Raw genomic sequence first — 8,981 nt, forward strand, 5'->3', positions numbered from 1 at the left:
TAGTTGTTGAGGTTGTGTGTCGGTGACCGGTACTCTTTTTCGTTCGTTAATTGGCTTCCTCAAATGGCGATGACTATACAAATATCAACGGCGAGAATGGTACAGGGGAGGGCCTCAGATCGCCCTTCACAATTCTCGGACTTGGTGTTTTTTTACCATGATATGACTTTTTACAAAAACAATTTAGTATTCCCTCCAGCTCGAAATATATTTACAATATAGAAAATTCCCTCAAAAAATAATTACCTTTTTAATACAAAAAGAATTACTTTTGCACCACCTAATTTAGGTGTACTGTTGTTTGCGTCAATATTTTTTAACCTCCTGCTAAAAGTCCCAAATTAGCATCTTTGTTCCCACCAAAAAATCAGCTTCCCGCTAAATACCTTCGTAACAACCCACGAATATATAACTGTAGACCAAATCACGGCGTCCTCACGGGCGATTGGATCTGAGCTCTCGCCTCTGTTCATCTGTGCTGTCGGCGTCATGACGGCGTCAACAGAGCGAACCACAGCAGCTGCACTGCGTCAGGTTAGTCCTCCCGATCTCCTCCCTTGCTAAAAAATCCAGTCCCCCTCGATCTCCCCCTCCTCCCTCTCCTCTGCGCCCGCCTCCGTCCGGGATCAAACCCCCCTCCCCCGCGAGCTCCTCCTCGATGCGCGGCTCTCTCGATCCCGATTCAGAGGGGCTGCCCCTTCTCTCCTCGCTCGCCGCTTGGTCTTAGAAAAGAAGTCCGGGCAGGGGACATGGCCGCCGCCGGTGGCATTTTCCCATCGCGCCTCGATTTGGCCGCCTCGGCGGAGGCGTTCGCGGCCTGGAGGGTCGGCGGAGCGCCTCACCTTGGCCTAGAGGCTGGCCGCCATGGAGCTCGCCTCGGCCTAGAACTGGGGCTCGACGGGGTCTCCCGGCCCGGTTCATGGCCGCAGCCGTCTCGGCTGTGCACGCCGGCATGGACGTGACGTGGTGGCCAGGCACTGGTTGCTGCCTCACCCGACCCCAGCGTGCTTGCAGGCCTCTCCGGCATCTCTGCTCCTGGTTCGCTCTGTTTACTCGTGGAGGCCAAAGGGGATCGTGACCCCTCCTCCAAAACTGTATTTTTTTACTAATTACTAAGCGTTTTGGTGCAGCCCATCCGTGGATCATCGCCAATTTAATTATTATCTACATTGTTTTTTGAGCATTAGATCTATTAACTGAAAGGTATAGACGTACTCTGTATGTACAAAGCTTGTGTTGTTAAGATGACAAATCGACAACTGCCGATGAGACGACTGCCATATGTTCGATTGCCTTGTGAATTCATGTCATTCATATCAGTTTTTCTGCATATTTTTCTGCCAGTTTAAAAGTTTCCCCCCGCCCCTATAGCTTGTCACGGTACGCCACTGGCTGTTTGAGCACCACTATGTAGATATTAGATGATATATGTGCGTCAACAGAGCAGAGGATTCAGGTTTAGTCATCCTCTGCATTGCATTTGATTCAGATTACTATAAGATGATTTTTAATAGATATTTGGTCTTACACGAGTCACATTGGAAATGTTTTTTCCTATTGATTCAGAGTAGTATTTTCATGAACAACCTATCACTGATACATCGCCTTTCATGTTCATTCACATATGCTTAATACTTCTGAATAATGTACGTCAAGAGAACCTAGGGTTCAGGTTTAGTGCATCCTCTGCATGTTATTCAGACCACTATAATATGAGTTTTTAATAAATATTTTGTTTTTATTGCTTTCTTATAACGTGTTGCGCCTTATCTAGTTGGAATAATCAACATAGATTTATACTTTTTGCCGTCTCATTTAGCTCGAGATCGACTCGACATCGTTACAAGCTGAGCATGAGTCATGTTCTACAGCTTGACCTTGAGCTTCATTCAGTTTGAGCTGCCTCAAATTTTAATATGAGTTAAACTGATTTGATTTTATGAGTCATGTTCTTCTTACATTGACTCAAAATTTTATGTCTGGTTTACCTACACAAGGGCACAATGATGAATTTTACGGAGGATGCTCCTGGTACACAACATCCTTACTTCATAGTCACCTATCTGAATGGTGCAGAACATCAATGCTTTGTTAATGCTAAGTCCCATGATTGTCTTTGTGTGCACTAAAGAAAGGCTATGTTCTCTTAACAAGGATGGAAAGTATAACGGCATACAAAAACCAACGTGGACAACCCAGATCTGGTAAATTGTTTAGCATTTGCTATAATGCATAAAATCTTGGTGTGGGTTAAATAGCTAAACCTTCAAGACTACTAAATCTTTTACAGGAACTCCAGAACAATCTGACACTCCAGTGTCTGCTAATGACATGTGTTCCCTTGCTGAATGGCCATCCCATGCTCGCCGCAACCGTGCGCTACTATAGGATGGTACTTGCTTTCCTTTACATTTGTGTCATCATTTCTTACAATCTAATACCGAGTAATACAATTTTTCTTGTATGATTTGGGCTGTAGAAGCTGGTGGACAGAAGAAGAAAGGGCGAGGTGTTCTAAAAGGTTTTAAAGCATCTAAGAAGCGTTTTGCCAATGGATCTGCAAAGCTAAATATTACATTTTCTGAAAAATTGGGTGGTATAGTAGGAATGAACTATCGTTCGTTCAAGGATGACGTGGTAGTCATAATGAAAAGAAAGTTACCACTCATTGGAGTGAGGACGTGGTCGGACATTCACCCTACCATTCATCGACTCATTGTTGCAGATATGATAGTGCGTACAATCTTTTTCACATGTGTTATCTTATTTTACCATCGATAATGCGCTGCTTATGTATATTTATTTGTTGTATGCTTTACAGGACAGATGGGACTTGGAAGATACACCATAAACAGAAGAAAAAGTTCTCAAAATTGCGAAAGAGCGATATAGAGGTTGGCGATCAACTCTAAGCTCCACTTATAAGGCATACAAAACAGATGCAGCTAGATTTGCTAATCTGCCGGAAGATTTGCAACCAGAAGAGTGGGAATGGATGATTGAGTACTTTGGCAGTGATTCAAAATTTCAGGGTATCTCTAAGATCACAGTTTGTCTATTATGTGTGAAGATGAAATGGCTAGTCTCACTGGTTATATTTGGTTTCAATGAATTGATAGGATCGCAGCCAAAAGAACGCCGATAACCGTAAGAAACAGAAGACAAAACACATAATCGGATCAAAATCTTACTCGCAAGTTAGTTTTGAGAAGGTATGAGTCCAACTAAATATGTATGCCTCGCTGCTAAATATGGTGTCATGTTTCAAGCATCTCATTGGTATATTACTTGCAGAGAAACTTGGAAACTGGAGAAGAGCCAGATTGTATTGCTCTGTGGGAACTCACCCACACGAACGATGGAACATGGTCTAACACAGATTCCCAGAAAGTTTACGTGAGTACACTAACTTTTGGTTATTCTATAGTTAGTCAATGATGTGCATTCGGCATGTTTCATCATCAGATGCGATATTCATGCATTGGACCGTGTTATTCTTGTTTCATCTTTTATAGTGTCAATATTGATGCTGCACCTATAATTGTTCCTTCCATTTTTAGGACAAAGCACTTCAAGAGGTTAAAATCAAAGAAACTGAAACTAAAGGTCCACTTTCAAGTGAGTAGAAAAACAATATTTTCCAGACCGCTTACAAAGACACTCTGGAATGCAAGTCATCGCAGCCTCATGGGTACGGATACATGGCCAAAACTTCAACTGCTTCTGAAAGGTTTCGTATCCAGATCGAAGAGCAAGCTCGTGCTACAGCAGCCACCCAGGAGCGAAACTCTCAGCTCAGCCAGTAGGTCAACGAATTAGAAGATCAACTACAAGCTGAACGTGCAAATACACAAGAGAGGATTAACTTGGAGCATGCTGAGAGAGAACAACTTGAGGAGAGGTTAAAAGAAGAGTGTGCTGAAAGGGACAGATTGTTGCAAGAGGAGCGAACATCAAGACTGGAATTTGAAAGAAACATGAGGGCAAAGTTTGTAGAATTGAGCCAACAGATGGGAACCCAACAGGTGATTACAGTCATATGCTTCCGACCTTGTAAGATTTATGTTGCTTACTTGCATTGCTAAAAGTGCGCTTCTATTTGCAGGTGCCTACGAAGAGGGTTGACAAAGAAAATAGTAATCCAAACTTGCAAAATATTCCTTTACAGAGATCTAGTCCTAATAAGACTCCAGGTTCAAGGCCAACTGCTATTTCTTCAAATGCGCTCATACAAGCTGCAGCAAGGCATTCTCGAATGTTTAAAGCAATGGTAAGTCACAACCTTGCTTTCTCTTCATGTTTACCTGCATTTTATATGTCATTGGTCTTCATAATTAGCTAGCTACTTCTTCTCTTTTACCATGTGTTGCTGCATCGAGTCACAACTTAAACGAAAAAGGAATATGTGCTAGCTAGGGACATGAACTTAACTGAAACTATACATCTAGTCTTAACTTAAATCAATAGCAGTAGCTTTTAGTACATGTACGATCGGACAATGGCACCATTCTGTATGCATGAGCAGGATGTCATGAGCATGCGCGTAATGCCTTCGCTGATGAGTCCACTGCAATGTCCCATGTAGTATCTCTTGCCGCTGATATGGGGGTCGTGAGGGTCGTTTTTTAAACGGACACGCAACTCCTGATGGAATCACTTAATATCAATAAGGTTGACTTGTCAGCCCATGCTGCTGTTATTGAGGATACCAAGTACCCGCTCAAATTATGGTTTTCTTATTATGAAATAAATGTATGTCGTTGCTGGGAAAACTCTCATGAGCTTGCTAGTCTTGGTAGGATGTTAGAACCTAACCACTATTTGGAATGGGAGGCCGATGTACCAGCCCTTGTGGTTGCTTGTGCTTTGGGTGATTCAGCCCGGCACCGTTAAGTTAAAACCAATGTTTTCTTTCTCAAAAAAGAAGGTTTTAGTAGATGTACTTGTGGTTATGCTTTAGACATTTACACTTGTACAGTTGTTCTGATCCCTTAGTTACATGCTTGCTGTCATAATATTAGCCCAGTTAGTCTAGCGATAGTTTTTAACAATGGGGCTGGAATAATTGTATGACGTATGTTATGTTCGACTAATTAACTAGAACTTTTTTCTTGATTGCAGGATCCAAAGAACTAGCTGGATTGGACTCTAGATCACGGGCAGTTTAGTCTTCGAAGTTAATTAGGATGGCTAAATTACATTTGAGTTTCATTTGATGGATATTTGCTATGAAAATTATGAATTTTATGAATCTGCATATTATACGTATGGTTTTGAATATTGTAATCGAAAGCCTGTATTTTTTTTACGGTTGCAATAGACTATTACCACAACCCACTTTCGGTTGCCACATGCTAGCACCACTAAAAATATAGAGTTGCGTTATATCTCATTCGCTACGCCTATCTGTTTTTGTTGCACTAGGATGTTGCAACGGAGCACTTTATATTGTTGTAATAGCTTGGCGCCACAAAAAATTTCACGATGCGATAACAGTTTGGCACCACAAAAGTAAGTTTGTTGAAATAGAGTATCGCCACGGAAAGTATAAATTGTCGCAATAATTTCTCGCTACAAAGTTTTTACCTGTTGTGATACCTATTTATCACCATAAAAACAAGTACGTTGCAATTTCTTGTTACGACGATTCGAATATTTGTTGCCATAAGTTAATGCCACAAACGCAGTGGGGCGTGGCAACATGTCTAATGCTGCCATAGTTTATTGCCACAAGTATAGTGGGTTGTGGCAACATGCCTAATGCCACGAAAACAAGGATTGTTGCCATAGTTTGTTGCCACAATTGACTATTGCCACAGAAGAGTATTGCGCCACGAAATGGTCGTCGTTGGCATAGGTTGTTGCCACAAATGTTTATCGCTACGAGATATCAGTCTCCACAATTCGTTACATGTTGCATTAAAGCTATCTCCGCAAATCAAATTGTGGCATCAAGTGAGTGTTGTCACGGGAAAACATGTGGCAACTGCCCGCATGGTTGTTGCAATAGCACACTTTATTGCCACAATTGCTTTTTCGTGGTAATAACCTATTACCATGTGTGCAGTCGCAACGGCTGCCAACGAATGTCGTTTCGTCGCAATAGGTACTTATCGCCACGAAACAACATGCATTGCGACAAATGATTTTGTTGTAATAGACCCGGATCCTTGTAGTGGGTAGTTCGAAAGAGCTGACCGGACTTCAAACATGTATTCAAAACATGGTGGACAAGAAGCTCAAGCTTGTCAACATAGTCTAGGTTATGCTCATCCGCCGGATACTCCCGTGCTAACAACGGGAGTTCACCTTGTGGGAGTTCAATCCGGCGCAGCACCGGACTCTGAACAGGCTCTTCGACACGACTCATGAAGACGCCTGGAGGGTGCTATTCAAAAGTGCCGAGGTCCCTCCCCCTATCACTGTGGATCGCGGATTCAGCGCGAAGTGCCAAGCTAGTGCGGTAAGCTGCTTTACCTTTCACAGGATACTTATTTTTTATATAGATTGGCTCTATGCGGGATCTAAACTCCCGGACCTTTGACAGGACTGGCAGAAGATGGCCGAACAGATCGACTTTCCGGCTCCTTTGCCCGAAGGCCCCGCAGATGCTCTTTTGGCGAAGATGCTGACTCCGGCCCCTTATAAGGTGCCGGAGAAGACCAAGAAGGCCAAGGGAACTCGAAAGAGTTCCCGACGCCAGGCGTCGTCGGACTCACCGTCCGATGACTCTGCGGCGCACTCTTCCCCAGAAGACGAGGAAGAGGAAGAAGATTCTCCCCCACCGACTGGAGGAGACAAGAAAAGGAAGGCCGCCCCAACTGGGGAGGCCGGACGGTCCAAGAAGGGAAGGACTCACCTTCCGGACAGCTCCACCACCGCCGACGAAAGCGAAGACAAGTGGTTGCCCAGGGCCAAGCCCTCGAGGAGATCGTAAGTATTCGGATATCAAAGTTACCCATATGATTCCTTTGTCGCACTACTTTCCCTAACGCTGAACACAATTATGCAGGCCGCCCCGAGCCAATATCGAGGTATCATCGGATGTCTCCCTGGGCTCGTCGGACATGGATAGCGTTCCAGTCCCGACCGCCACCTCCCCTCATCCTGCCGATGACGCCGAGGTGTTGTCTCAAGAGGCACCGGATCGAGGGGAGACAGTCCTAGAGGTGCCTCAAGGCGACCTTTCGGACTCCGGGAGCCGCAGGGACAGGGCCCCCGAGAGCTCCGAGTTCGGCCCTCAGCCGAACACCGTGCCGGACCCTCCAGCGGTTCCGGACTCGGGCAGGCAGCCTCCTTCTAAGAGGGGCAAAATGCTTGTGCCGGTGACCTCTGTCCATCCAGAGGCACCGGACAATCTGCTGGAAGCGCTTCGCAGCGCTTCCATCGATGAGGAGCACCGCACTATCATGAGTGCGGTGATCCAGAAGGTTCAGTCCGCCAAGAGCGGATTGACTAAAGCCTGTGCTAGCCTTCTAACCAGCTTTGAGGTAAGTGTGTTTAAAATGTAGTAGAAATATTACCGCATAGACAGTAGCCCCTGATGCTTTGTTCGGTGTTCACAAAGAAAAGCCGGACAGAGGATCAAATAATATCGCAGTAGTCTAATATAAGTATGTCAATATGCATATGCAGGCTTCGCTGCTGGCGTCCGCCGCACTAACTGCGGAGGTCGCCGTACTGAAGCAGGACCTCGAGGGGTCCAAGAAAGAGCTCGGCCTTGCCAAGAGGCAGCTCGAGGAGAACAAGGGTAAGTAATACCCCGTCTATAGATATGTATATATAAAAAGGACGTGATTGCAAAATGAAAGGATCGTTGTATGTTTGCCAGGGGCCTCGACCGAGGTGGCGACCCTGAAGCAAGCGCTAACCAAGGCTGAAGATACAGCGGCCAAGGAGCTCACTGAGCGAGAGAAGCACGAGGCTCGGGTGGGCGAGGTGCAGCAAGAGCTCCAGGCTCTCGTGACAAAGCACGAAGCGTTGGAGCTTGACTCGAAGACGCGGGAGTCTGAGTTTGCCGCGGCTCTTGAGAGTGCAAAGAGTGCCAAGGCCGAGGACCAGAAGGCCCTCTAGGAGATCGACGCGATGAAGAAGATAGCGGCGGGTAAGGCTTTCTATATGCAAAGAAAGCATGTAAAAGTAAATTGTACCCGGATCCGGAGCTCTTCAGGAGCATTCGCAGATTTGCTCCGCAGTGTGTCCGATGCTGCACAATTTTACCAGGCCGAGGACGAAAGCTCGACGGAGAAGCTGTTCTGGTCTTAGTATGCTGAGGCCGAACATCCGGTGGCGATGAGCGACCAGCTGAAGCAGATGGTCGAGCTACATAAGGCGGCCGATCAGGCCATGAAGGGCTTTATAGTCTGGCTGTGGCCTGGTGACGCCCTTCCGAATAGCTTCTTCGGCCTGGTGAGGCGGCTTGTGGATGCTTGCCCACGGCTGGAGGTTGTCAAGCGATCCGTCTGCATTGAAGGTGCACGCCGGGCTTTTGCCCGTGTAAAAATGCAGTGGGTCTAGCTAAACGCCGTGAAGCTGATCAAGGAGGGGCCGCCGGAGGGCAAGGAGCACCGCCACCCCGAGATGTATTACGAGGGTGTTTTGCCGAGTGCCCGTCTTATCGCGGATGAGTGTTCGAAAGATGTAATATTTGAGTAAACTTGCTCGTTTTATCCTGTATTTATGAAAACTTGTTTCATATGCGCTATGCAACGCTTGTTTGAATTTAAAATATTACCTTCTGTTTGGCTGTTTATCGAGTCTGAGAGATGGCTAGTCCTCGGCTTCTGCACCCATGCCGCTAGTGCTGGGGTGTTCGGGATAAACCTGAGCACTCTTATTCCCATATTTGGGTCCTTCGAGGGAGGTGCTCAGCACAACGAACAAGGCAACGGGACTAATATTGCTTTATCACTCTCACTTAGCTATAGAATTCTATAATTTTAAATTTCGGCGAAGCCCTGGTATTCGGAAGGCCGAATTCG

General features: G+C 45.7%; 2 long non-coding RNA genes across 3 annotated transcripts; both read left to right on the forward strand.

Annotated features, from left to right (window-relative positions):
* The first annotated feature begins 1,955 nt into the window (after nt 1-1,955).
* On the forward strand, nt 1,956-2,995 carry LOC125512317. 2 transcript variants are annotated; one of them, XR_007285292.1, is made up of 4 exons: nt 1,956-2,204; nt 2,291-2,392; nt 2,480-2,733; nt 2,822-2,995. It is a non-coding gene; the product is annotated as an uncharacterized LOC125512317 (long non-coding RNA). The 2 variants fall into 2 exon arrangements; XR_007285293.1 differs by having other exon boundaries at nt 2,827-2,995.
* Nucleotides 2,996-3,114: 119 nt separating this feature from the next.
* On the forward strand, nt 3,115-5,350 carry LOC125512316. The gene is made up of 5 exons (XR_007285291.1): nt 3,115-3,212; nt 3,295-3,396; nt 3,561-4,025; nt 4,106-4,270; nt 5,122-5,350. It is a non-coding gene; the product is annotated as an uncharacterized LOC125512316 (long non-coding RNA).
* Nucleotides 5,351-8,981: the final 3,631 nt, after the last annotated feature.

The sequence above is a fragment of the Triticum urartu genome, chromosome 6, assembly GCF_003073215.2.
Source record: "Triticum urartu cultivar G1812 chromosome 6, Tu2.1, whole genome shotgun sequence".
Classification (NCBI taxonomy): Eukaryota; Viridiplantae; Streptophyta; class Magnoliopsida; order Poales; family Poaceae; genus Triticum; species Triticum urartu.